Here is an 11,049-nt window from a genome sequence, read left to right on the forward strand (position 1 = left end):
GATTTTTCTCATTCTGTTCTATATTTTATACATTTGTCAAATTTTGTTGACATAAATAAACTGATGTTTTCAGCCTTTTTTATTGTGAGAGCTTCTGGAGAAACGTTCAAGAGATTTTAATGTTTATATTGGCTAATCCTTTGACCTAACTTAATCTATGAATTATCTTTAATTACATCTCCAGCAAAGAGGATCTGCAGCTGGGAACAGCCTGTGCAGCATATCCGGTGTGTGATACCATCGGAACAAAATTTTGTACAAGTTTTCTTTGTAAAGTGTGCATATGGAGCTTTTTTTGGCCACCTACCAGAGCTTGGACCATTCATCTCCGTCTAGGGCATGGCCCAAAATGGCTTCCCAGGTGCCCATATAGGCAAATTTGCCAGAAGCCCCCTGTGCAAACACATGGAGGAGGTGATAAATGGAGGAAATAAGACTTTTGGCTTAAGGATCGGTGGCACAATTTCTTTCAAAAGGAGTGAGTGTAGTAAATTTGGGTGATTGTTGAAAGGAAAGAACATAATGCCTTATCTGCAAGTAAGCAAAAAAGGAGGCCAGTGGAAGGTCAAATTTGCCTTGTAATTCCTGAAAGGAGAGTAGTCTTTTCTCCACCGGGTGTAAAATATGCCTAATAGGAAACAGCCCCCTTTCCCTCAACGGAAAATATTTCTGGTAAAACTATTGGGTAGCAAAGGGGTGTGTATAATGAATGTAAGTATAGAGGCTTGGGAGGAGAGACCATACTTAGTCTTATACGCTCTCCATATGTTCCTCACAAACACCATCAGGGAAAGCAGGGTGAAGTGGGACAATCCAAGCTTCCTCTAATTCTTGGCATACACTGGAAAAGGATAACATAGTCCATGAGGGCAAGTAGCGAAGGTGAGTTGCTACATAATACTTAACCAGGTCTGGGGCCCCAAAACCCCCCAATTCCTTGGGTGTACAGACCACTGATCTGGATAATCTGTGTCGCTTGTGTGCCCAAATAAAATTCGGAAGACCAGCCTGCAACGTCTTCAAAGTCAAAATCGGGACCAGGACTGGGAGAGTTTAAAATAAATAGAGAAGCTTGGGCAAGAGCATCATTTTCACAGACGCAATGCATCCTAAAAGTGACAGTGAGTGTCCTTTCTATTTATTCAAATATTTGTATATCTCCTGAAACAGTGGGGGGAAATAATTAGGGTACAGTTGGTTATAGGAAGCTATGATCTTAGTTCCCACATGAAGGAATAACTATCCTGTAATGCTGAGAGTTGCAAGGATGGTATATGTAGAGGCATGGCTTCTGTCTTTGAGGAATTGACCTTATAACCCGAAACAATGCTAAAAGCATTTAAATTCTCCCCCCCCCCCCCCCCAAGGGTCTGCAGAGCAAATGTAACATATCCACTTAATGATAAAAAGCACTACTCAAATTGAAAAAATACAGTAGTTATAATGTATATGGGGAAATAACAATAGATTCAAGCAGATCAGCGTTAGATCTAGGCAAAACAGCAGATTGATATAACGGCTGAGTACCACAAAAACAGGCTACAGCAGTCCCTGAGATAGTCCACAGAATACTAACAGTATTTACATTTAATATCCTTTAATAAAGAAGGAAGAATCTACTGTAGCAGGTAAATGCAATAAAACAGTTATAGTGCAATCACAAAAACCTGAAAAATGTAGTTCTGTTGAAGTAGACACACACCAAAAAACGGCAGGAGTGCAGTCACAGAGTAAACAATATTTACCTTCATCATCAAAAATCAAGGCAAAACAAGGACCAAAAAAAAAGGCAAACAGCTTCCATCATAGGAAATAAGGAAATAACCTTGCAGTAGGGACAGAGAAGGGTTAACCTTGCTGTCCACTGTCCGGTGGAGCTGGAGGTGGAGGGGAGTGCGGAACTCTGCGCCTGGACCGTTTCCTAAATGTGGCTATCTGCCAAGATGAAGATGAAGGGGCCAAAGGATCCTCCAGTTCCCATCCCGGAAGCTTAGGTAAGGTAATTCCTAGGTCCCGGCTAAAAGATGATAGATCTTCTGGGTAGCGCAAAACCGCCGACAACCCGCCACTGCGTGCGGTCAGACTAAACGGAAAGCCCCATCTGTAAGGAATGTGGTTGTCTCGTAACAGGGTATGGAGCGGTTGCAAGAGGGGTCGTTGTTGTAGGGTATGCCAGGATAAATCCTGAAAGAGTTGCAGTGGGGCCCTATCAAACTCCAGATAGCGCTTGTTGTGTGCTGCCGCCATTATTTCATCTATCAAGTCCGCATCCGCAAGGTGGCATTGAACATCACGTGGTCTGGCAGCAGAGGCGGGTTGCCTCGAGGCCCGATATGCCAACATCATGTGAAGAGGGGCGCCCTAAGAGGCAGTAAAGAAGGCTTGTAGCACTAGTTTTAAATCTGAATTTCGAGTAGCCTCAGGTAGACCATGGACTCCAATGTTATTCCTGCGACTTTTATTATCCATGTCCTCCAAGTGGCGATAGGGATCTCTAATTTTCAGGCGATATTCCCGGGATCTATTGGTGAGAGCCTCAATATCCCCCTTAGCCTGTTGTAAATTTCCATCCAAGTCTCCTACTCTCCCAGCCAGGGACTGTATATCTGTACGCAGAACCCCTATTTCTGTACTGAAGGTGGCCTGCACTTCTGCAATCAGTAGTTGAAAGTCTGCTTTGGTGGGCAGCCTCTAAAAATACTGTAGCCACGGGGGAATCATTTCATCACTCATTTGTACAGACCCTTTCTTCCAAGACTTGAAGGGGTCTGCTGATCTATGGGCTACACAACTGGACCTTCCTGGAGCTGTGCCACATGGTGGGAGTGAGGGGCCCAGGGGAGGAAAATCTTCAGTGCTAAACCTGGGGGGACCAAATCCCTGAGAGTCATCAGAGTCCTGGGGTATCCCTTCCTTGGGAGAGGAGGCTGCATCAGGCCTGAATACAGCTGGGATGGTGACATCCATTAAAGTTCAGGGGCTTCCACGGGAGTAGGAAAGCCCCCTTTGTGGTGTGCTTCTGGTGAGGAGGAACCCTCCGTGAATGGGGAAGAACTCACCCTTCTGTTGCCTGTCGCTTCTGGGTCCTCTGATCTGTGATCTGGGGATCCCACAGTATGATGTTGCAGGCTGGGAGCATCTGCTTCTTGTGGCATGCCTGGTCCCTCTGCACACCACGTGTCAGGAACAGGAGAAGGAGCCGACACCATGTTGGAATCCTGAGAGGCTGCAGGAGCTTCATGAATAAAAGCCCTAATCGAGGGCTGGGAAGTAGGGAGCCACTGTGATGGGGTAGGTGGGAGGCTTCTCCGTCTTAGCCCGATTTACTCTGCCCATCCTGGAGTAGCTGGGTGCCCGTTTAGATGAAAAATCAGCCGGTGCCTGTCAGAGCTGCAGTCTCATGCAGTCATTCTCAGAGACAACAAAGCCACGTCCCTCCACAAATCTGATTCTAACCACCACCAGCCAGAATCAGTACCATGCGTTGTTGGCACCCTCACCTTCCATGGCCATTTTAATTGATGTTCTTAGACTTATTTTTATAAAATAGGACCAGAGCCCTCCACACAACCTATAGGAAGGCACTAATTCATAGACTCCAAAAAAGATCGCATAAAGACAGAAAAGCAGAAAGGATGGGCTGCCAACAAAAGGCCCAATGTACATTAGCTTTTGCTAGTAGTGCCCCAGCACCCAGTGGTCTGAGTTTTCTCAAAGCATCCTCATTATTTTATGTCCTTAGAAAAGGAAATCTAGTGAAATAATCTAAGAGTACCCAGTTTTTTCTTGGTTACCAAACCAAGGGGGAAATCCAAAAATCCTTAAAGGGAGGCCTGGTTAAAAGTCCTGCCTCCTGTTCTGCCTTCATCTACTTCAGGATTTGGTCCAAAGTAGCATCTTAATGTTAATACACAGAAGGTAAGTATTCTAAAATAGTACAACCATGACCTTGAAAGATAGGTAATTTAAAGACAAACTAAAGAAATGCAATGCAAGCCTTTTAAAATCTCTAAAAGATTGGAAGATTATGATTGGACCTCTTAGGTAACAAAAAATTGAGCCATAACCCTCAAGTTATAATAATAAATAAATAAAAAATGTATACACCACACAGTTTCTCTATAGTCCTAATAAAAACAACTTCATGAAAGCATGTCTTTTTTTGCAGAATTGCAACCCTGAGCTGCCTTGCTAGTTTTTAGCAGAGGAGATACATTGGCATTATATATCCAGGCTGTTGACTGGGTCAAAAAGAATCCCACAAAGCATAGTTCTCCCCAGAGGTTATTAGCCGGTTGCTCCGCCCGGCTGATTTGAATACCCCACCCAGCTCTCGGCAGCTCTCATCCTCGGATGCACAGATCTCAGTGAGGAGGCTCTGTGCTCCGTGTCATCCAATCAGAGGATTGCTGCAGATGAGAGGTGAGCACACAGTTCAGCCTTCATGTGAAGGAGACACAGGCAGCCCCGCCCCCATCTCATAGCACGAGCTCGGATTTCTGCCTGTGAAATGTATCCACCTCTAGCTGCGTGTGAATTCTGCATCCTCACAGCTCTCTGTGTACAAACCTCCATATCCCCTAATATGTATGTCACAATGACCTGTAATTTTCAGGGTGTACAGGGGACCCTCATAGATACTAGTTATTACAATTTCAGCCCCCCAGCCAACCTAATAGATTTCAGTCTCTGAGTTTATATTACTTTTTTCTTCATATCACAGTTAGTTTTAAGGTACATAAAGCAGTAAATTTTAGAAATTGTGGGCAGATAAACAGTACCTGTATGTTTATTTCCACTTTTTTTTCCTGTTTGGCAGATATTGTTATCTAAAGCTTTATAAAGCCTATAGTTCTGCATTTCAAATTGCAATCAGGCAGGATTTGTACACTGAGCTGTGGGGCAATGGATCAACTCATAATCGTGGCCTGTCCAATCAACATAACCAAAGAGCTGACACCCAAAAAAGAAGCTGATGAAACTGGAGGCAAGAGGATGGAGCAAGGAAAAGTAAGTGTAAAAGGCTAGATAAGTGGGGTATGTTTATTTTTTTCAGTAGGTATATTGCAGAAAAGTTACAGTAAAATTTGCATCCATATCAATTCCGTTAACAGCTTCTGGCAATCTTCACTGCTCTAGCAAGCCTTATATTGGTCTGGAGGTTGCAATATAGAACTTTTCACAAGTAGAAAATATGATTAACAGAACCCAACCAACATATAAAGGAAACATTATTCTGACCAATTCATATCAAAACACATCACATGTTGTATCCAAACTGGAGTAATTCATGAGGAAGCAGTGTTGTCTTCCTAGCACAAGGTAATGTGTTATGAGTACAGGGCAACTTCTATTCTACTTTTCTCAATACCATGGGGCAAAGGTGTTCTGTAGATTACAGAGAGAACCATGAACAATGCTAACTGATACCAATCTGGGGTGGGGAGTGCTAGAAATGATCAACTCACAAGAGTTCTGACAAGATCAACAGTTTTTTCAGAAGATATATAAAAACATTTTATTGGTGTATTTAACGCACCAAAAGGTGCCAGCTAGGAGAATATTATGTACATATGTATTATGTAGAATTACAATGTACTTCATACTTCCTACAAACAAGTAACACAGTAGTCTAACTACATATCTATATGGAGCGTGTACTCTGACGCAGTGCTGCATTATAACCATGTACATTCCAGACTGAATCACCTTTATTACAAAACCTATTTGCTGGAACCAAACTCATGTCATCTCCTTCAAATGTTTTGTGACAACATTTAAAAAGGAGGAAGTAAATTAAGTGGATTGTGTATTTCTCACCTGCTATTGCAAGAGCTGTTTCTATGAAAATTAACAATACTGTTTAAAAAAAAAAAAAAAGTACGACCAACATATTGGTGTGCAAACATTGTTAAAACCATTTACATCCTTTCCTAACCCAGTAACACTGGTATAAAATCTTCTATTACTGAGAAAATATAACTAGACAAAGTGTGGGCAGCAAGTAAAGATACATTCCCATACGTAGCTTTATAGCTACCTTCTCCACGTTCAAATCTGTGATCACAATATCTGGTAGAGAAAGAGGGAGTGACTTTCCAGTAATGGCTAGAACAACATATCATAAGAAATCATTTTCTTTACAGCCACCATGCCCAGTATTTACTACAGCACCCTTATGTATGGTACCCTTTTTTTAGCCCATCTGTATCCATCAGGTAAGAACCATTTTGCTAGATAAAAGAAGTGAAAAAGCCCTCTATTTATTCATTGAAAAGTTTAGTAGAATTTTATTTAAGCACAAGATATCTATTGTTTTGTATAGCTTTTTTATTATTATTATACCATGCTTCAGAGTTTATGGGCGATTCTTTCATTAGATTATATCTTAGTTTTGAACCAAACATGTTTATAATACTGTGTTCTATGACTGCAAAAGTTTTTTTATCTGACACCTCCAATGCATTTTAAAACCACATGCAACCACCTTCAGATTGCAGGTGCAAACTGTTGCAAAGTGAGGAATTCACTTTGAATTTTGGAGTTTTTCAGCTGAATATTCTGAAAATGAAATTTTTTCAGCAATAGTTGGGCTGGCCGGTCCTGGACAGATAACAGTTGTCGGAAGTCTATGTCACTTACTTTTTTTTCTCTACAGGTAAATTGAAGTTATTTGGACTGTGAAATTGTTATTAAATCCCATGGGAGATGGAGAAGATAGGTGTCCCTTCTGCAATAAAAGAATTGTACCTGCTTGATCAAAATTTTTTAAACACATTCAGCTATCATTCTGTCAAAAGTGCATTCGTCTATATCCAGTCTTCTTCTGGGTGCTGGATCTTTGGACACCTCGATTGAGCAGGCTGGAATATATAACTGCATTAGTTAATTTAGTCCCGGCAGCCCAGGGAAGTCCAGATACCTTCCGAAATTCCAGCATCAAGCGCGGATTTTATTGATGAATCAGGGGCATTGAGTAGCACAGGCATTTTACTGCTATAAAAAAGATTGAGCAGGACAGTATGTTTTATTGCAGAAGGACATTCCCTGTCTCTAAAGGTTGCTTTAATCTGGAAAACCTGATTTTATGTATGCGATGTAGTGGTAAATGTAGAGGTGTGCTAAATTTTATCATGGGGAGGGAACAGGGTGGCTGCCAACTAGATGCACCATGTGATTCCAGGCTATGTTTTCTTATTTTTTTTAATAGAGACATTTCTTCATGATTTTACCTGACTTAGAGATCGATCAATAAGTAAAAGATTTAGATTTCACACTATACCCTACACAAATCTTTAAACACTATTAACTGGTCATTGCATAAAATTACTTGCTGGTATTTACTGAAAAAAGTGGAAGGAAACAATGGAGAAAAGTTGTGTTTTTGCCCAAAGCAACCAGATATCTTGTTTTATTTTCTAAAAGAATACAAGCACTTCATTAGTTGCTTATAGCAACAACACCCTTTGCCCCAGTTTAAAGTAGTCATGTAAAGAATATTAGATGTGGTGTTTTCACATGAGTAACACTTTTACCCACATCTCATGTGCTTCAAACAACAGTCACGTGCGCTCTGTGGTTGATGTTCCTAACAATGTCTTGTGTAACTTTTACCACAAAATTGTTTCTATTACATCTGCTAAAGAAGCAGTAAGAGGAAGTGGCGATGTTTTGTGGAACTGCAGCGCCATCACACAAATTCTTCATTGCTGCTTTATAACATTCATATCAGGCTGGAGCTATCATAGTCAGTCATTGAAAAAACATGAAATGATTTTGGCATTATTTACACTGCCAGATGCAGATGTTGGGACTTACTTATGGAGCATTTACATGTGTTTCGGATTTTATTAGTTCACATTAATATATTTAAAAGACATGCTTGTTACTATTTAGAAAATTGGCTCATCTTATATAAATATATCCATGCATCTTAAAACATGCATAAAAATATTTTTATAATATATAAATGCATTGGTGATAGCAGAAAAAACCTTCTCCCATCCTCCACCCCAACCTTGTGATGTCAGGAATTGCATGCAGGAATTACTCTCTCTGCACTAAAATCTGACAGAACTCTGCCTTTGTAATGTCATTACGTAGGCAGAGTTCATGTTACTGTAGCACTTCCTCCCTCAGGAGGGGCTGGAGATTTGTGGTTCTCCTGACTATGCCACTTACTCTGGTCTGGTTCAATACACCAATAGAATGAGTTCAAACAAAAAGGGGTTTATTTAAGAGGTGAACAACATATAATAAAGATTAAAAAAAACTTGAATGGAGCGCTTAGGAGTCAGTTTTCCTTGAAAAGAGCAAGGGTGGGGAAATAAATCTAGTTCTGACGTGAACATATAACAATTCCTCTCATTTCCAACAGAAACTTCTTAACAATGCAATGAGTCAATGTAAGGACAAGGGCAAAGAGAACAAAGAGAAAAAAAGAGAATCAAAGCCACCAGCAGTCAAACAGCTAACAGTATTGAGTTCCAAAGGAGGAATAGGATATATCTGACACTCCAGTTCCTATAAGTCAGCAGGAATTTGTTGAATGCAGAAGATTGCTGATAGCAGTTGGCAAAAGTTTCTTCATACAACAGGCAATACTTATCTGATGGGCCAAAGCCACCTGTTCCGCTTTGAAGGGTTGCTCAGTCTCACAGCAGATGCACTAGTCTCATTGCTTCTGCCATCGGAATCAATACCCTGTTTCCCCTATGATAAGGCACTGTCTTATATTTTTTGAAATGCCAAAATAAGCCCTAGGTCCTATTTTCAGGGGGATGTCTTATTTTTCCATGAAGAATACTACAGTACACATTTATTGTTGAAAATCACTCATGTGCCATTCATTGTCCCCTTCTGATCACTCATGTGCCAGTGTCTTCATACAATATAATAACATTGCTAACAGCTTAACCTTAAAGTCTTTAAAGGACATAGACACATCTGCTCCCTTATAGGGGCTACATTATACTCTAAGTAACTCTATCCACAGTAACAAAGAGAGGGTGATATATGTTAAATATTACAGCACCACATTTATGTATTAGTGAAAGGCTCTGGCTTTTTGAGTGCTTTATTACTGAGGTCTGCACTAGGGGCCTGTCCCTGTGGGGTTTTCACCAAGGTCTGCATTAGGGGTCCGTCACAGGGGTCTTAGAGTCTACCACAGTAATATTACTGAGGGTCTGCAACTGAGAAGTTTATGACTGACAATCTCGGTACTTAGAGTTTGTCACAGAGAGGTTTATCACTGAGGTCTGTACTGGGGGTCTATCATTAAAAGGTCTGTTACTGAGGCCTGCACTTGGGGTCTGTCACCGAGAAGTTTATGCCTTGGGTTTATGTCTATGTCTCAGTTTTATGTCTTTATGTCTTCAAATGGGGGCCCTGGGAATGAAGAGTTTATCACTGAGGTCTGCATTAGGGGTCTGTCATTGAGGGATTTATCACTGGAATTTTTACTGGGGTCTGCATTGCGGAGGGGTCAATTACTGAGGTCTCCAATGAGCTATTGGGTATTGAGGTCTGAATTCAGAGTCTGTCAATGAGATCTGCACCAATGGGTCTATTGTTTAGGTCTCCACTGAAGTGGGTCTGTCACTGAGATTAGCTGTCAATGAGGAGGTCTGACACTGACAATGTCCCTCAAGGCCTACAACAAACATGTACATTGGATACTGTCTTAACGTAATTGTTACCCTGTAAACCAGGGGTCCTCAACCGTCAGACAGGTGGGCCGCGGCTCTGGCGGGGTCCTTCTCCTGAGGGTGCACCAGCCAGAGCTGTGGGCCATGTCTCACGTACAGATCACGGGCTCGGGGCAGTGGGCGGGTTGTGTCTCTGGATGAGTGAACCAGAACCCACTCACTCTCCCATCACAGGTCTGAGCCTGCGATGGGAGACTGGTTGGGTTCTGGCATCAAGACATCACTTCCTCTTTGAGCGACACACGGCTCCCTGCGAATGCCCGGTCCGGAGTCTGTACATTTAGTAGTCTATAAGCTCCAAAAGGTTGGGGACCACTGCTGTAAACCATGCCCAATATTCAGTGCTATTCAGCACCCTTTTTATGAAAGTCTTAGGTTGGGAGGCATACCTTTACAAATATTGTTTATGTGTGTCAACCCTCTAATTTATTTAACAATAGGGTAGATACTGGAAATCTGCAAAAAGCCAAAAATATTGTCTCACTGGCAGTAGGCTACCTAGTGTAATTTTGCATACCACAACTTTAGAACTTGAAAGAAAGATAAGACTGACTTCATATGTTAGATAAGTTTCATGCTGCTATAAGAGTCTACATAAACCAACAGGATAAAAAGAAACAACTAACTATGGTGCGAATAACATGGAGAGTTCCTGGCAGGCAGTGCCTGGGCAGCTAGCAGTCTTCTAGCCACAGTTAAAAAAAACAAATGAGAGTTGCAGGTGACTTTGATGGGAAGCCAGTGGGTAATTGACAACTGTCAATGTTCATCCTCTTTTAGATAAGATGCTGTGTGTAGCATCTACCCAGAGGCTATACCTATTCATACCTCTGAAATTAAAAACATAACATTTAGGTTCTGTCCCTGATTGTATTAGGGTGAGTAAATCTTTACTATATTTATAATAATATAATAATAATATTTACTAACCATAGGACATTTTTAATTGATACAGATCAGGGCTCCATTTATAAACAGAGGATGACTAGAAAAAGCTACGGAAGATAACACAGGTCAGCCCTGGGGTCTGACTAGCTTGAGATATGAAGACTGAACCATTGAGGTAATAGGCCCAGTAGTAGTAGACTTAGCTTCAGAGAGGTTACCCGAAGAAGAAGGGATCCAAAAGTGAGGTACTTTGGGAAAGGATCCCACTGGAACTAAATTTAGAACTGTCACTTCAATAGGAATACACCCACTCCAGAGGAGAGATTCACCTCTCACTGCCTGGTATGAATTCAGCGAGGATGCTTAGAAGTCAGTTGTCAGTGTTTACTGTGTTTGATTGCTATTGCATGTCAGCTGCCACTGTATGCCATTGTGCTGTCCTAACCCTTTC

Source organism: Pyxicephalus adspersus, chromosome 1, assembly GCF_032062135.1.
Source record: "Pyxicephalus adspersus chromosome 1, UCB_Pads_2.0, whole genome shotgun sequence".
NCBI classification, from domain to species: domain Eukaryota; kingdom Metazoa; phylum Chordata; class Amphibia; order Anura; family Pyxicephalidae; genus Pyxicephalus; species Pyxicephalus adspersus.